The 17486-nt window shown below is 37.2% G+C and overlaps 1 protein-coding gene and 1 long non-coding RNA gene across 3 annotated transcripts in view; one reads left to right on the top strand and one right to left on the bottom strand.

The window, feature by feature from the left end:
• LOC113229220 (suppressor of lurcher protein 1) overlaps positions 1–17486 on the bottom strand; it is a 695358-nt gene that overhangs the window by 182816 nt on the left and 495056 nt on the right. The gene's annotated exons all lie outside the window — the stretch shown is intronic.
• LOC113229224 lies at positions 3938–6525 on the top strand. The gene is made up of 3 exons (XR_003310392.1): positions 3938–4020; positions 4350–4460; positions 5989–6525. It is a non-coding gene; the product is annotated as an uncharacterized LOC113229224 (long non-coding RNA).

Genomic DNA, 17486 nt, shown 5'->3' with positions numbered 1-17486 from the left:
TACTGCAGGAAATTACAACTCGTTTGAGGGGATTGACACTATGAGAGCGATAATTTGGTCTAGATGTTTCGGGATTTTGGCAAATAGGCATTGGCTCTACCTTACTTACCATGACAAACGTAATCGACATTTTTAGCTAAATTGAGAGATTGAGAATCTGGGATCAGCGAAAGAAGATCTACATCTTACAAGCGATTTTTTTATAGGTTATTTAGTTTCAGTGTCATTGTTAAGCAAAATCTGCATAAATGTCGTAAAACCTATTGTAATATTTATGTTTGGAACCCTCGACGTAAATAAAGGGAAATATTAAACATAAAGCTTAAACCGCACTAGAGCGACACAATAGCAAAACGCACTACAGAAGTCCTGCAGTGGAGCAGTGCGTTGCGGCGCGACAGAGTTGCCTTCAGTAAGGCTATAGTCGTCACCAAATAAGAGGCCAAATTTGACAGCTAAAGAAAGCGATAGTATGTAACTTTGAATGCGATCAACAAAACAATAAACAAACAATTATTAGCATAATTGAGTTTAAAAAATGCATATATTTATTGAAACATCATAATTATAACATGACGAAACATATTTGAAGTACGGTTTTCGCACGAATTCCAAAATAAAATGCAATTTTGAATTACCCCGAAACGTTCTGAAAACAGTTACGTCCTCAAGCAATTTTTTTTAAATAATAGTCATCATCAAACCCATCAACCCAAAACGGGTCTCCTTTCAGAGGAGGGTTTAGGCGATTGTCCGCCACAATGGCCCAATGCGGGTTGGGGACTCCACACGTTTTCCGAGGGTTGTGAACCTTCTTCAACGTGCAGGTTTCATCACGATATTTTCCTTCACCGAAAAGCTCACGATAAATTTCAAATTAAATTTCGCACATAAATTTCGAGAAACTCAGTGGTGCGAGCCCGGATTCGAACCCACGACCCTCTGCTTGAGAGACAGTAGGTCAAACCATTAGGCTACCAGGGCTTTTTCAATAATAGTGTTATTAAATAATAGTGTTGTAAGCAATGATTCGCCGAATTTTACCGAGTCACTTCGATATCGCGGAAAATATATTTTAAAAATATTAGAAAAAATTATGAACATTATTTGAGATTGTTTGTTGTTGACATTGATAACTTCTAACTTATTGCCTGCCGAATCATTGAAAATTTATGGTTTCTTGGTAATTTAATATTTTTATGTAGTTGTTTTATCGATGAACATACTTCTTTACACTAAATTCTCGTAACAAACCATTTATGAATATTATAAAATCAAAACTAAAAGAATTAGATACAATTCAACGGAATATGGGATAATTTTACGAAAATAAGAAGAATTGCTACAGAATTGTAAGGAATTCTGTAAATGAATTGCTTTTAACAGAACTGCACGATTTGGGCTTTTACGCCCCCAGAACAACAATGAACTGAAAAATAATAAACAATCACAAACCAATTTTGAATGGATTTCTTGTGAAAATCGTATAATGTGATTACCGACATGATTAGTCCATATCGCTATTCGAGTCACGGTGACAAGTGTCAAATTTGGCCTCTTATTTGGTGACGACTATAGCATGGCAGGGTGTGACTGGCGCAGGAGCGACTATGACATATCTCTATATGAGAATAGCAGTATCTTATTTTATGTCACTCTGGCCGTACTGGAGAACATTTCACCGCCGCACCGCGTTGCTCCGCTGCTGTGTCCCTCTAGTGAGGTTTAAGCTTTATTAAGGTATTTGTTATTTATAATTAGTGATATCAAATTCTTTTAGCAATATATACTACAATAACTATGCTTTAGAACTTAGAATAATAACGCATAGAAACCTAGTCCGCACACGCTAAGTGAGGCAAATTGAAGCGCTCCCAATGGGCCTACACGAGCGGGCGGGCCTTCAGTGCTCAAGGTCAACTTGCACCGCGAAAAGATCAAGAATTTTAGCTAAAAATGACGAAATGTGCGGTAAATGAGAGTAAAAATACGTCAGACAAACATAAAATAGATACTAACATCACATTCCACAAGGAAGTAACGCGTTTTGAAGTAACTGCCTCCGTGGTCGAACGGTTACCATGCCGGACTGCCACGCAGAGGTCCCAGGTTCGATTCCCGGGCCGGGAGAAATATTTGTATGGCCTACATTTATTTCTCTCGTGAGTTTGGGTGTAATTTGTGGTTGTCTATATGTGTCCATGGCATCCGCGGTTTCCCTAGTGCGGGGCTATGTTGAGCGTGTACGTTATTGTTATTATTATTATGTACGTTTCAACTTGTATTTTTATATAAATATTCACTAAAACCGAAAATTAACCTACTACTAAAAGTAGCCTACATGAATTTGATTTTTGACCCACTTGTGACAGTTCGTTTGATATGAAACTATCATTCTATGCGTTATTATCATTGACTTACAAATAAATGGACGACGGGTCTAATACAAAAACCACGAAAAAAATGTCCCAAGTCAGCCTATTCGAAATTTAAATTGTTATGTCATCGCAGTATCGCGCTGTCCGTAGAACAAATGAAGACTAAAGCGGAGTGTCGCGCTCTGTATACGATTTTAGCGCCTTACAAGTGCGGACACTTTTTAGCGCGGACCCGACGTCCATATAAATGTAAGTCAATGGTTATTATTCTAACTTTAGAACATATCGCTTTAGAACATATCGGCTAGTTTATTATTATTATGATTTTATCGATATAACATTGTCAAGTGTAAAGATATTGATTACTAGTGTTTTTAATAAACTTAAAGTAGCAGACGCTGAAAACGAGCAATGAATTTTGTGGGACGGACGCAGTGCCCCTCAGATCTTTTTTTTATATTTAATAACAAGTGACGGGACGAACAAGTCGTGCGCCTGATACACGCCTGTCCATAACAGTTGCAGTGCCACTCAGAGCTTTAAATTGCAAAGATCTGAGGGGCACTACCACTGCGCTCGTCACCCAGAGACAAGTTCACAAGTCCCATGTGCCTGCCTTATTTATTTATTTATTTTATTTATTTATTTTTAATACAGCTGCTCAAAACGTGGTATTTTTCGTACTACAAATCATGCCGAAAGTTGGATTTTTCGCACTAGTGCGTTTTACTATTCCATTTTTTTTTAAATTTAATGTTGTTTCAAGTCTTGAACATAGAACTAAAGAGGTTGTATATTTATTTAATATTTATGTGCTTTGTGACGTAAGTCATTCGTCATTAAAACTTATATTTACTTACAAACATCGTATTTGTTTGAATTGCATAAGTGTTTTATAAAACAACGGGTTACATTTAAAAATACTAAAATATTTTCCATAAACATCTTTATGGCTGATTGAGTATTAACAATGACCGGAGGTGAATATTACGCGAGATCGCTGCGCGCCGCGCCACTAAAATAGTAATTTTAATGTGGCTGAATACTGGCAACAGTTGCCATTGTACTCTGAATTTTTATCAGACAAACAAATAAATGAGTTTTATTTTACTTTCAAGGTAGTTTTTTCGCAAATGTATTGAAAAAAATCGTCTGATACAATTGCGGATTTGACCCTCGCCTCTGGCGCGGGCCAAGAAGTAACTAACTTTACGCTCTTGTGTGAAAAATAACTATTACTACCCTGGACGAGCTCTTTCACGAGGAGCTCTACTGATACTGAAGTATCTTTACGATTTAAAGTTCTGAGTGGCACTGCAACTACTATGGACACGGACCAGGTTCACGACTTGTTCGTCCCGTCACTGGGTATCATACAAAAAATCATTCCTAAGCTGACTGCGTCCGACGACACTCAGTCTGTCTCCAGGCTTGCCGCGGCAATGTGAATACTGCCATTTCGGTGTGCTCAATTCATATGACTATTATAAAACGAAGCGCAATCAATAAGGGATGATGATGCTAACGATTCACAGAGACGTACGTACTTGAGCAGTTAACTCGTGTCTACAGGGCTAAATAGAAAATGAAATATTTTAAAATGAACAGGCATCTGATCATTTTACTCATTGCCGTCGTGGCTGTGAGTACTCATTGTGATATTTCTTAAAAAATAATTATGTAAGGTACGTTGTAACATTGCTAATTTAGTAAATTACGGTAACGGATGCAAAGAACAGAATACGATACGTTTCGTAAAATATCAAAAATTCGTTGCTAAAATAAAGTTCGATAATCTCAAGATATAGTCGTCTATAACTAGTATGGATCAATAAAATATTAAATTTGTCTATGTATATGTTGAAAATCGGAGTCGAATAGGTGTAAAAAAATCAGAGGTAGTAAATTTTCAATAAATGTTAGATTTTTCTTCTTTTTCAATGTTTTTTTTATGTGAATTCTTTTCTTAAGTGTACAGCCGCTAACGGAGGATTGAGAGACTTACAGGAACAACAGTCCTCAAATTTAGACACCCGTATGAAGCAGGCTTGGCAAAGAGTGGTCAATTTTTTCTGTGGATTGGTGAGTAATTCACTCATTCATTTAAGTATTTGTTTATTGTAACAATACGGTACAGATACTGGACTCGTATACATAGTTATAATTTATATTTGTCTTTAAACAGCGATATGATAATCTTGGTTTTATGCTTGATTACATCTACTTTGAAAACGTTATTTGAGAAAGTAGAATTTTCATAATTAATTGTAAGAACAATACATATGTGTATTTTATTTAATTTTTTTCGATGTACAAAACAGTTTACATTGAGGGAAACATCTTTGAGATACAATTTATTCTAGAATGCAGACCTAATACTTGTATATACAGCATTATTATGCGAAGTGTAAACATATTTGCTTAAGGATTACAAAAAAAAGGGAATAGTGAGATTACTAACTTAAAACTAATGCGAATAAAGACTAACACAGATGTTAATTTGACAGTACTAAAAAAAGACGAGTGGAAGTTGTTGAGGAGATTGGTACAAATTCTACAAAGATTGTTGTCGAAAACATCAATGTGACCTTCAGATACTGATATTTTAGTAAATTATTGAAGGTTCGGCACATTCAAGTCAAAAGGTTATAAAAGGATGTATTATTTCTATAAACATTTAATACAAAGGTTTTAGGGCAATGGGATGAAGTTTAATGTTAATGTATCCATGAAAATAACGTTTTCATACCAAAAATAGGATTTCTCTATAATATAAATAATACCTACTGATTTCGCATCGAAATTCAGAATTGGCGCTTCGACGGCCGCGTTTTGGAGCCTAATACTCCTCGTTGCCCTCCTTATTGCACCTAAAAACACTGCGATTATATTTATAATACATTATACTCAGTGAATATTTTATATGAAATATTTATATAAAATGTACCCTATGCCATCGGTATGTTAGATTGAAAGTTGTTATATCAATCATCTATTATACCCAATGAAGTTTATGTCATGCGAGAATATCGGACTATTCACATTACAACGTGCCGCGTCCGTGACACGGACGAGAGACGCCCGAGTTGCTTCCGAGCGTGTCCGAGCCTCGTATGCGGCCCGGCAGGTCTCGGGTCTTTGTAATGTGAACACTCCCTGACTCTGTCCAATTTAAGATCGTACGGCACGTACGAGGTTCCGATGCCTCGGACACGGCTCGTACCCGGCATGATCTAATGTGAATATGAATATGCAACACGTCCGAGGTTCGGATGACTCGGACACGTCTCGCGCCCGGCACGGTCTAATGTGAATCATCCTTATGTCAAATGTCTGTATACCATAAATTAATTATATCCTTTGAGCGTTATATCAACGAAAAATATGTCATTTATTGTTATATCTTACGAACCGCACCCGTTAGCGACAGACTAATTGGCGACGATAAGCTCGAATCTAAACTTCATAGTTACCACCAACGCAAAGTGGCCTGTCTGTCGGTTTTCTACAGAATATACTTCGATGAGTGTGCCTTTTACCATCCATCCAGGTGTAGTGTATTGTAGACGTTATGTAGGTACCTTAATAAACAAGTGTATTTTTGTTTCAGGTACGCGGGCGAAAGGGTAATCATACTTTTGTATATCAATGATCTGTTTTATATTAAGATCGAATACTATCACTTATGTGGATTGTACTATAGTAGCTGTTGGATAAATTTAAACGGCAATAATTTCTGGTAAAAAAACGGATGTTATAACGTCTTTTTCCTTACAATAATATTTAGGTATGTTCCTACGCTCATCAAAAGAACAATTTAATTTTAGGCATGTCCCATTATAGAGTTCTACGGTTTTTGAGATTGTTGCACATCGGAAAATATTTTTTCAGATCTAAATCAAGAATATTTGTTTTTTCAAATAAGCCAACATTTTGGGCTCTTTACAGGTGCAATGGTCCCAAAAATCCCAAAGATCCCTAAAATTAGTTTATTTTGCAACATGTCCCACTTAATAAAAACGTATAATTTTTACGAATCTGGCAATTCCCGGCTGTGAATGTTCATGTATTAAAAGGATACCTGAAGAGCAACGTGTATTTTTGCGACTCCCTTCTTTTAATTAGATTATACTATACTCTCGATACTGGACTTTCTTTTTAAACTTCTTTTTTGTATTATATGTATTTATGAATAAATGTTTTATTGTTATTATTGTTGTTATTAAACATGATATACCTACATAAAATGTTGTAATATGAAGTTTATTGAATATCACAACGTTTTACTACTATCATATTGAATATTTTTGGGAAATTACTCCACTAATTTGTTATAACTGTTAATACAAGCATCCAACACTAAGAAAAAATCCTTCGATCCGGCTGAATTTAATCCAGCATGTTCAGCATCTGGTATGCTGTATCTTAGTGTTCGTTTTTTGAATTAATAATGTTATTTGCTTTTGAATAAAACGTCGCCTTACTTTCTCAAACTCGTATCGTAAAACACAAAGTAACTGAAATGCAAAATTTTGCGGGTCGATTTCATATCACATTTCCTTCATATTCACGCATTGGCTTTTACCTATTCTTAAAGTAATGCTTCCATATTAATACCCTTATATTGTAGATAAGAAATTTATAATGAATAGAAAGTTTTGCCTACTCCTGAATAATCACTTTTTGTAAGATACGTGGTTGTGAAAGTAAGGCATCGAAATACCTTTTTCACAATACAGCGTTATAGTGACATTACTTATGGGTTTTTTCCGCTCTATGCTACATTATATGTTTAAAAACTTTGCTGGCTATTTATATTACATGGATTGTACGAGTAGTACCATCTAGCAGGAAATTATTGTACAATTGTTACACGGGGCTAGTCCTATTGTTCATTTAGTATCTTTCTCCTTAACTTATAATATATAATAACTATGGGAATTCACAATCGACCTAATGGTTCGCTCTAAAGACTTCATACGGATATTATGAATATGTAAAAATGCGGAACAGAGCGAAAATAGGTTCAAAACATTTTTTATTATCAACCTATATGTCCCACTGGTGGGCACGGGTCTCCTTTCAGGCGAGGGTTTAGGACATAGTCCGCCACCCTGGCCCAATGCGGATTGGGGACTTCTCACGTTTTCCGAGGGTTGAGCTGAAAAGCTCATGATAAATTTCAAATTAAATTTTGCACATAAATACCCAAAAGCTTAGAGGTGTCAGTCTGGGTTCGAACCCGCGCGGCCTCTACTATTCGTGACATTCCAGGATTGATTCTCCGGGCTATCTCCACAAGACACCGTCTCTGGGTTATAAAAAGCACAGACGCATATAGCCACAATGTATGGTTAAATTGACAAAGTTTAGTTTTTTTATACTTCAAGTTTATACGAAATGTACCTTCAAATTTATCGAGCGTAATAACTTAAAAAAAAATCCATGGGGCGATTATGTAATTAACAAGCTCGTGTCCATAATTTAGGGTATTACGGTCAACTTTGCCTGCATGTCATGACATTGTTTAGAAGCGAGTGTGATGAAAAGGACTTTATGTAATATGAAGTGTTTAATAGTGACGACACTTATAGACACGGAAACATACTTTCTCGGTCAGAATTTGCTATTGCTATTATAAAATAGATAAAAAAATATATAAAAATGATTGTAGTAAAATATATAAAAAAGATTGTAGGGCACTGTGATATAAATATCACAGTGCCCTACAATCTTGAGCTGTTAACCCAATTTTTTTTTATAATGTCAAGTGACGGGACGAACAAGTCGTGCCCTTTTTGTGAGCTACTCGCCCGTCCATAACAGTTGCAGTGCCACTCAGAGTTTTAAATCGCAAAGATCTGAGGCGCACTGCCACTGCGCCTGTCACCCTAAGTTGACAAGTCCCATGTGCCTGTAATTTTACAAGCACCCTTACCCTTCAAAACCGGAACACAGTAATGCTAATATTACTGCTTGGTGGCAGAATTAGGTAAGATACAAGCAATAGTTCCCTGGACGAACTTTTTCATAAGAAGCTCTTCTGCTACTGAACTACTAATGCTTTTAAAATGAACAAGCTTCTGATCATTGTACTCATTGCCATCTTTATTGTAAGTACTTCTTTGATATTTTTCAAATAGTGAGATTGTAACATCGCTAACGTAATACGATACGTTTAATAAAAGAAAAAGTTTAGTTGCAAAAGTGAAGTTCGATAATTTCATGAAATAGGCGTAATTCTATCATGGATCAATAAAAAGTCAAATTCGAAGTCGATTCTTCATTTTATAGGTAATCAAATTACACGTCTTGAAATCGTAACACTGTTAAACTCTACTGTTCATTCGTAAGGCAGTTTCCCCTGAGAAGAATGAGCAAGAAACTTTAGGGGTAGCTCTTTGTAACTATGCTTTGGAATACATTTACCATAACAATATTTAATTTAATTACGTAATATGATTTTTCGGTCAAAATATTTTTAATGTAGGTTTTAAACTTAGGAAATGATAAACTTAATATATACTCCGGAATCTTATTGTAAAAATGTATACCTATATAGCTCCCATAAAAGATAGCATAGTATAGCTCCCATAAAAGAGTTGTTTACCTTGGTTAAAGGAAATCGTGGTACCATGAGTTTGGACTTAGCCCTAAGGTTAATATTATGGATATCTTCTTTTTTATTGAAATTGTATATATTTTTACGGGCATATAAAATATTTGAGTAAATGTTTTGTGATGCCACAGTCATGATACCAGACTCCTTAAACTTTTCTCTGAGAGAAACCCGAGAGCCTAGACGGTACACAGAACGAATCGCTCGTTTTTGCAATACAAATATGGTTTGAATATCTGCCGCGATACCCCACATGAGAATCCCGTATGACATTATACAATGGAAATAACTAATGTAAACTAGCCTAGTAGTACTAACATCGGTAAGCTCACGTATTCTGCGGACTGCGTATGCAGCGGAGCTTTATCTGCTGGCCAGGGAAGATATATGTGGAAACCATTGAGGTTTACTATCTAAGGTCACTCCCAAGAAGACTACTTTATTAACAAGGTCTAACTTTTCTCCGTTTACTTCTATGCTTGGACTAGTCGATTTTACATTAGGTAATTCAAATTTAACACATACTGTCTTCTTGGCATTAAGCAATAAATTGTTAGCATTAAACCAATAAACTACCTTTGAGAGGGTATCATTAATATGGTCATAGTTAATGTCATATCTGTCTGTTTTAAAAATCAAGGATGTGTCATCAGCAAACAACTTTATTTCGCAATGGTCCTTAACCAAGAATGGCAGATCATTAATATAAATCAGAAATAAGAAAGGTCCAAGTATTGAGCCCGGCTTAACACCCATTTTTACCGGAGAACCCAAAGAAGTCACTCCATTTATGTCTACTTTCTGAATTCTACAGTTGATATATGACGAGACAAGTTTCGACGCCTTGCCATTTACGCCGTAATGTTCCAGCTTCCTAATAAGAGTAATATGATCAACGCAATCAAATGCCTTTGAGAGGTCACAGATAACACCAATAGCGTTCTGGGATCTTTCCCAAGCATCATTAGTGTTTTAGTAACGCTCCCCTCGCATCGCTAGTCGATCTACCACTAGTAAACCCGTATTGTTCACTATGAAAAATATGATTCCTACCGAAATAGGACAGTAATTGAGTCAGCATAACCTTTTCGAATATTTTACTTAAAGCTGGTAAAATTAAAATGGGCCTATAGTTGCTAGGATCAACTTTCCTACCGCTTTTGAATAAGGGAATAACCTTGCCGTATTTCATTAAATCGGGAAAAACACCTTCGTCAACGCACCTATTGAAAGCTACAGCTAACTTTTAGCCGTGGGGCGACGGCTTAAGAATACATTGTCGCCTCCCCATACATGCCCGTGGGGGTCGTAAGAGGCGACCGAGGGCGTCACAAGTGTCCATCTGCTTAGCATTGTGGTAGGCTCTGTGCCGACTGGATAGCGACCACAGTACACACGGCGGAAAACCCTCCACAGTGAAACGCTTTTGCGAATCGCGTTCAGGGATCAGTTGGTGTACATCCAGTGCATTTGGCCAGACCGGCAAAATGATAGTGACGGAGAGAAGATATTTGTGTTTTCCATCCGTTACTCTCATCTCTGGACTGTATTCGCACTTTCCATCAGGCGCGGTGCAGTCATTTTGTCGAGTCGCAATAAAAAAAAAAAAAAAAAAGCTAAATGTGGGGAAATTAGATCAATAACTGAGTCTATAACTTTAGTTGATATGCCCCAGAGACCTTCAGTTTTTTAACATGTATTGATTTAAAAGCTTTTATGATGTCTTGTGGATTAACATGACGGAAATTAAATAAACTGCCACAAACGTTAACATTTTCCTTTAGGAGATCTATAGCAAGATAAAGGGAGGAATTTAATGATTCTGTAGTGTTCACAGCAATTTCCAAAAATAACGTTTCAAAAGCTTGTGCTACCTTGTCTTTAGATTTTATAAGTTTGCTGTCTAATTCTAAAACTATATCTCTATCGTGTTATTTAACCCTGCCCGACTCTTTATTTATTATGCTCCAAGTAGTTTTAGATTTATTTATCGATTGTCTAATTTTGTCGCTGTGAAACTTAACCTTAGCAGCTAGACATACTTTTTTAAATATTTTTGATTAAATTCTAACATATTCTATGAAATTGGAATTAGTATTATAAGTTTTCATAGCATATAGCTCATACAAACGAGACCTACTCTTATGAATACCTACTGTTGCCCAGTCGTTGAATTTAGTATCTCTAATATATTAACAAATTCATTTTTAATTAAACCTCCGGTATATGGGGTAGGGAATTTAAACTATTGCCGATATTATTTTGAAATCTAATGATTCGTTCTGTGGTAATCGGTCTGCAGAGAAATTGGTCTACCTTCTTGCTCATTTTACAATTAAAAGAAGCCAATTGGCTACTATGGTCTGATCTTAAGCAATTTATTATTGATTTAGACACTGCATCTGTGTTACAAAAGATGTTATCACTATAAGTAGAAGAGGAGGCAGCGATGCGAGTTGGTTCTAAGAAAAGATTAATCAAGTTAAAACTTTAAATAAATTAATGAGTCTTACAGAAGTAGAACAGTTTTCCATTGTAGGTTTACATTGAAATCTCCACATATTACTACGTTTTTTTTGGTTGGAAAAAACCGTTTTCAATTATCTTCCATAATTAATTCAAACTCGTTAAAATTAACAGAGGGGGGCCTGTATACACATAAGACGACAAACTGATCCAATTCCACACATGAAATCTCAATAGTTCGTTCAGTAGAAAGATCTGTGATATCCTTATGCTCTTTAAATTTTAAGTTACGTTTAATAATAATCATGGATCCGCCTCTACTTAAGCTCTTTCTTATGAACGAACTGACCATTAAATATTGAAGACTACGTGTTAGATAAAGAAAGACGACACGGCTCCAGAATCCACACACATTTGATTCAAAGTGTATTCCATAGCATTTAAGTTTATTTAAAAAGAGCAATCCCTAGAATTTCTTGCTCGTTCTTCTCAGGGAGGTCAGCGTAGCGCACGAGCAATAGCTTAAATGTGACGTTTTCAAGTGTACATTTATTTTACCTTTTACGAATAAATAATCTTTGACTTTGACTTTAACTAATTTAAACATTTTAGATCGTGAATACCTGGAAGAGCTAAACGGGTCACTACTACAGATTTTTGTCATCCAAGTACGCAGAAGCTGTATAATTTACCTACCTTTAGTATAATATACCTTTAGTACAAAGTTTTTGTTTCACAATAGTTTTAAACCTGGTAAATGGCAAATTTTGAATATCAATCGGAATCTCATCATAGAAGCTTTATACATCACGCCTTAAATGAATTTGAGACTTTATGAAGTCACTTCTCTGTCACTATTTTTCATAAAAAAAAAAATATTTTTCTGAACATTAATAACATTTTCATAAATGTGCTGTGACGTTAATATAAGTATGTTATAGATATTAAAATTAAAATAGTCAATCCATATACTAAAAATCGGTGTACAAAACTAAGTATTAATATACTAAAAGGTGCTAAAAATCAGCGGACAAGTATTAATACATTTTTTATTGTGTTTGAAATTTTTTATTTCAATGGTATTTTATTAACCCTAGAAAGATAACCTACGTCGGACCGACGTATTCGATTTTGAAATATCGTTATAATTCGTTCGTATCAGGCACTAATGTACGCACCGTACATAAGGTATAAGTTTTAAATATGCTAAATATGCATGCAATACATTTAGTACTAACACCTAAACAAGCTCAACTTAACAATAAATCATTAAATACTATGAAAAATATTCGAAACATTGAGATGAAGAATCGTAGTCTTGTGTCAACACAACAATACTTCTGTTACATACTTAAAAAAAATAGTGTTTTTATGCAAAAATAAAAATCATTTGTTTTCTTTTTCATTCTAAGAGCATTTGCGCACTACGTCCGATTCGTATCAGTTCTGAATTCGAGAAATGACGGTTGGAAACAGGTGTCCGAAGTGTCATTTTATCTCTAGGTGTACAAGCGTTATTCGTATTTTCTCTAGAATCGGACTCAGTGCACAAGCGACATCTGAACTGGGTCGGAATTTTCTAAATCTGTCAAGTCTTGGATTCGGGACGGATTTTGAAAAAGAGAGTTTGAAAAAAATAAACGATCCCCATTTGGTTGCGATCGTAAACTATTTTGGATTTGCAGTAGCAATATAGTTCAATTTACAAAAATCTCAACGTAAAAAGTCTCAAGTCTTCAAAAGTTACGAAAATTGCCTCAAAAACAAAACTTACTTACATATTACGCGAGAAGGTCAAAAGTTACAAAAAATGTATGAAATGGAACTATTTGGCAACACTGACTGACTGACACGACCATAGGTAATAAATTTGACAATGACGTTGACGTATAAGTCGTGGTGGTGGCAGCGCTGACGAGACAGGCGCGCGGGCGGCGCAGGTACCGTTTGCTGATTGGCCACTTCCAGTAAAATAATGTTATTGGCCCACAAATTGAAGTCCGATTTTACCATTGGTTATTTTCGACAAGCTTTAAAGTCCACCAATAATGACAAGGTGACGTTCAACATCGTCATTATAGTTATATGTAGTGTTACACCTTTTTTTTTTATTACACCTGACAAGTAGCCCAGTGTACATTTATTTAACCCACCTCGATTCGTTCTAGGAGAACAATAAAGTTGGACGGCAGAAAAGGTATGGCTGCCATATTGGAAAATGGTGAAATAAAAAATTTGACCGCAAATTCATATTACGAGCTCTCAAATATGGAAGGTTATAAAATTTCAACCGGATCGGACCAATTGTTCGCCAGTAGGCACTTAGCGCGTTTGAACACTGCATTTATTTTTCTATTTTTTATTTATTTATTATATGTATATTTATTTATTTTTAGGTAAATTGTAAAAATACGAAGCTCTTCGATTCCTGCGCAGTCATGATTACTTATTAATTATGTCCTTATAGGCGAGAAATAATATAGAAGTAAGTATTGTATAGGAGCTCATTGAGGACACGATTATATCCTAAATCCGCCATTTAGAGGAAACGGAGTTCAGAACACCGCACAAAAGTACGGTATACATAAGGTATTATTAGGTTTTTTTTATAGATAAAATAAATGCGCGTTTGGTATCCATCTCCCTGGAAGTAAGTGACGATGGGGTCGACTAATGGAGCATGCACACCTTTTATAATCCTTATTCAATTTCGCCTCAAAAAAGCCAAAGTTTCAGTGTTCAGGGAACACATCTGCAGGCTCCACTACTATCCCGTACGCCAAACAAATGTGTAAGCGTAGCGTTTTGTCATCTTGAGTATGTAACATAGGGGTTTGATGCCCCAGCCTTTAATGAAAACGATATTAATTACACATTAGAACTGCATTATACAAATGTTATTATTTTTCTACTTTTTTTGGTCAAGATGCGTCAAGATGTTCAAGATGGCTTGCGTTTGCCTACAATCAACAAAGTAGCATATTTAAACATTGTTTTTAATAATAAAACATTCTTAAAATATGTTAATACTGCCCTCGGAACGAAAAAAGGCATAACTGCTGTATAAAGTACGCATAGTTGTGCCTTTTTCCGTTACAAGGGCAGAATACGAAATCGGACAATTTTTAGTAAGTATTTAAAATTATTCATGAAAAATATTATCTTACTTTAATAAAACTTTTCAAGATCCTAAAACTAAGTTTAAATCATCATCATCAATCCATTTACACATCTCACTGCTGGACACGGGTCTCGTCTCAGGTGAGACCCGGGCGAGACTGGCTTGAATTTGGTCTACGCGGCGGCCGCGCGATTGTATTATTCAGAGGAATTTAAATGTTGTTGCCTAGTAACTAGAATTCAGATTCGCCATTATACATCAAGACGTGGTAGCTGGGCGGTCGCCGCGCGGCGGCCGCGCGATGACTTTCTCCTCGTGTAACTAGGTGCTATATAGTCCGCCACACTGGCCCAATGCGAGTTGGAGACTTCACACGTTTTCCGAGGGTTGTGAACCTTTTTGCACATGCAGGTTTCATCACGATGTTTTCCTTCACCGAAAAGCTCATGGTAAATTTCGAACATAAATTCTGAGAAACTCAGAGGTGCGAACCCGGATTCGAACCTACGGCCTCTGCTTGAGAGTTTAAATGTAATAAAAAAAATATCGTGCAAACGGCACTACGTGTCACCTGAAAATGCGTGCCGTCATTGGTAGGTAAACTGTACAATGTGCACTTGGCACTTGCGAGAGCTCTACGTATCGAGTGTCTACCAGTGTCCCCAATCCAGCATTATTACAGTTCTTCGTTAAATAGTCATTAAACTTATGAACTTATGAACTCCATTAAATGCAGGAAGATGTCGTACTTCGGCCACGTCATGAGGAACAATAAATAGAAATAGAAAACAAAGTGTTGGGATACGGACGGTGCTGCATTTTGTTCTTTTTAGTTTCGTTGTTGTACCTATACGTGTATAATTGTATCACTTTACCGGGTTGTCTTTTTGTTTTGTTTAAAGTATATGTAGGGGCCTATAGGTTTAGATATTCTTAATTTTAAATATATATTTTTTTTCTCATATGTGTAACTGTTTGTCCCTCAATAAAAAAAAAGAAAGCGGTTGAAAAACCTCCTGGTTGAAAAATTTGAGAGTCAATATATTGATGTGTCTTTGGTTACACTGGCCTCTTTATTATAACTGAAGTAATCATTGACCGGAAAGTAATCGATATTTGAGCGAATCATAGGTATTATCGTCGTATGTATCTGCGATCAGCGATTCGAGATCTACAACCCTGACAACATATCTCAAACGTTATCGAAATGCAAATGTGTTATGATAGAGTTACGATAGAGGGCAGCACTTAATATGATGTCACTTGGTGTGTTTGCAGAACAGATAAAAAATATTAAATTTTTTTATCGATTTCAAAATAAAATCATGTTTTATTATATTATACTATACAATAGTAGTTTATGTGGCTGTTACATAAAGAAAGGCATTAAAATACGAGTGTGGGTATAATGGGCATAAACCCACACTCGTATTTTAATGCCTTTCTTTATGTGACTGTCACATAAAGTATTATATATGCTACCTGTTTTCTAATCAATTCATTATTACAAGTGTAGTAACGAATTGTATATTCGGCCTCGGGCAGAATACTGAATATTCAGCCAGGAATGGCCGAATGGTCCCACGGCGGAGTATCGGCGAGGACGCATGCGGCAGCACAAGCCACCGTCATGTACGCTCTGCACATTCGCAGGGCGACCACCCTCTGAGGCCTCCTCAACAGCGATTTCGTCGCCACTGACCCACTCCAAATGGGAGCCCCGTATAAGGCCATACTCCGGGTCACCCCGGCGAATAGCCTTCTGCATGGGGCTCCCGGCCTCCCGAGATTGGGCAGGAGCCGACCCAACGCCGATGCGGCGCCCACTATTCGGGGAGCAAGTTGCCGGAAATGCTCCCCGAAGTTCCATCGTCGGTCCAAGACAAGGCCCAGATGTTTCATTTGGGACCTGACCGGGACCGATACTCCCGTGATGGATATGTGGGCGCCTGCCGGCACCGCCCGTCGGCCACATCCGTCTTCGGCACGACAACCTCGAGCCCCAGCAGTTGTGTATGCCCGCCGCTACTGAGGCTCTTCGGGCCGCCTCCTGGAAGGTGGTCCCTCGGACTGCCACCAGCGTGTCATCGGCGTACGCGATGACCGCGGTCCGGGAGAGCAGCGCGCTCCTCAGCACCCAATCGTATCCCAGGTTCCACAGTAGTGGTTCTAACATGGATCCCTGGGGTACTGCCCACCTCATTGGGCGCTCGGCGCGCCTCCCTTCCCTCGTCTGGTAGAGCACCACCCTGCTCTCCAGGTAGTGCTCCACCAGACAGCTGAGGTACCTGGGGATCTCGTGGTATCTCAGCGCCTCCCTGATAACGGCGAAGGGGAGAGTGCCGAAGGCATTGACGAGGAGGAAACCGTCCCCGTCGTGCCACGAGTGCGGCGGTGCGGAGAGGCTATGTCGCAAAAGGAGGCCGCGGAGCGGGTGCGCGAGGACGCGGCGGACGCGCACCCGCTTATAATAGCTAAGATTTATCCTCTCATAAAGAACATTCCGTAAATAATAAACCGAATTCTATTACATTACGTTAAAAGTGACAACTCCCCTCAAAATTTATATATACATTTTAATAAATAAGATAACATCACATACGTTGCTCTTATCCCAAAGTAAGTAACTAAAGCACTTTTGTTATGGAAATCGGAAACAAACATAGAGATTTTGCCCGGATCCGAGACAACAAAGAAAGCTCTTGTAATTCGATATTCATCGATTTTTGTCAATTTTACCAAATTATCGATGATGTCAATAATATTGATAATACATATCTTACAGATATGTTATAAGTCATATTTGTGGAAATCGTGCAGGTGTACAGCCGTGCCTGTAAAGATGATGAAAATGCTTGCAATCCTTGTTTGGCTCACAGTCACCGCGGCTGTAAGTACTTCT

Source organism: Hyposmocoma kahamanoa, unplaced genomic scaffold (genome assembly GCF_003589595.1).
Source record: "Hyposmocoma kahamanoa isolate Upper Pololo Valley unplaced genomic scaffold, ASM358959v1 296, whole genome shotgun sequence".
In the NCBI taxonomy this organism is placed as follows: Eukaryota; Metazoa; Arthropoda; class Insecta; order Lepidoptera; family Cosmopterigidae; genus Hyposmocoma; species Hyposmocoma kahamanoa.
The sequence above is the reverse complement of the archived record's forward strand: the minus strand, read 5'-3'. Positions and strand labels throughout refer to the sequence as shown.